Consider the following 1,736-nt stretch of genomic DNA (forward strand, 5'->3'; position numbering starts at 1 on the left):
ATTATATAGTATCTATTGTACATTTTGGATCTTATTTACTCTTTCAGCTTCACATACTAGGGAGACACTATAATGTTACAAATGTGCATCTGGTTTATTTCACTTATGAGTATAGTCTTGGGTTGCATCCATTTACCTATAAAAGTCCTCCAGTTTATCTTTCTTAATGGCGGAGTAGTACTACATTGTATAAAAAGACCACATCATTTTTATCCATTCCTGGTTTATGGGCATTTGGGTTGTTTCAAGATCTAGCTATTACAAATTATGCTGCTATAAACATGGATGCACATTGTGGTATGATTTTTTTTTTTAATGTATTTGGTACAGGGTCTCACTACGCAGCTCAGACTCATATTGATCCTCCTGTTTTCAGCCTCCCCAACACTGGGATTACAGGTGTGCGCCACCACACCTGAACTCTGGCAGTTCAGCATGCCCAGGGATGGGCCAGCACCAGTGTGGCATGTGGGACTGGGGTTTGATCCCAGCTTGCCTAAGTGCTGGCCCCAGTATGATGTTTTTAATTCTTCTGAGAAGATGCCCAGAAGGGGAATAGCTGGGTCAAATGGGATCTCCTATCTTCTTTTTTTGAGGAATCTCCACACTGATTTCCATAGTGGTTGTACCAGTCTACACTCCCACCAATAGTGGGAGTCCTCAAAGAAGTGTATTGGAACCTGATCCCTTCTTTCTTTTTTTTTCCATAATTTTATTGAGAAACAAATAGCAGTGAGACAGTTTCAAATCAAATTGGTAGGACACATTGCATACTCTCTTCCCAGTGGTTATTTGCTGTATAAGATGCGGACATGATATCCTATTTACAAACACCATTAGAACAAACCACTCTATTCGTTAAGAGAATGTAACTATATATTTATCCTAACCACTTTGAATATATAGATACAAAATGGACATTCATCTGTATCCCCTTTTTTTGTTAAGTTCTGTTATTTGAATATTATAGGTATGTAAACTCAGCAAAATATTCTAAAATAGTCCAGTAGTCCATAATAGTACTGGGTCTTCCACTTCACTGGCAATGTCAGAAATTGTTGACCTGAGTCCCCTACAACTCAACTTAACACCATGGCTTTACTTCTTATACTTCGTTTTTATACTTTTCTATTGAATGTTTAAGACCAAGATAAAGCAAGACCATGCAACAAGAGTTGTAGCTTTTGGATCTGATAAGGTCAGTCAAAACCCCTTAGGGTTTATGAATATCTTTTTTGGAAAAATGTTCATTGACACCCTTTACCTATTTTTTAATCTTTTTTTTTCCTGCTATTGACTTGTATATGTTTTTAATATATTTGGCTATTAGTACCTTGTTGGGTGTGTGTTTTACAAATATTTTTTCCTATTTTGTAGTTTACCTTTTCATTTTATTGACTTTACTTTTTTTTTTTTTTACTTTTCTTTACTGTGCAAAAGATACTTAGTTTTACGCAGTTTCACTTGTTTGTTTTTGCTTTGTTGTCTGTGCTTTTGGAATCATTTCCCTTCAAACCCCCGGCCCCTGTGCCAGCTTGCAGATGTTTTAATCTGCTGAGCTATTTGGCTGGCCCTAATAGTTCTTATTTCTCTTGAGCCTTTCCCCTGCTTGCTGAGCTGTCTGTCTTGTTTACTGTAGGAGCATCCTTAGAACCACAGGGAGTCAAAAAAGAAAAAGCTGTGTGGTAGAACACACCTGTCATCCCAGTACTCTTTTTTTTTTTTTTTTTTTTTTT

At 36.8% G+C, this 1,736-nt stretch overlaps 1 protein-coding gene across 3 annotated transcripts in view; it reads left to right on the top strand.

Annotated features, from left to right (window-relative positions):
• The window catches only part of Pigl (phosphatidylinositol glycan anchor biosynthesis class L), a 109,893-nt gene that overhangs the window by 72,399 nt on the left and 35,758 nt on the right, over positions 1-1,736 (top strand). The gene's annotated exons all lie outside the window — the stretch shown is intronic.

Source organism: Octodon degus, unplaced genomic scaffold, assembly GCF_000260255.1.
Source record: "Octodon degus isolate 3935 unplaced genomic scaffold, OctDeg1.0 scaffold00067, whole genome shotgun sequence".
NCBI lineage: Eukaryota > Metazoa > Chordata > Mammalia > Rodentia > Octodontidae > Octodon > Octodon degus.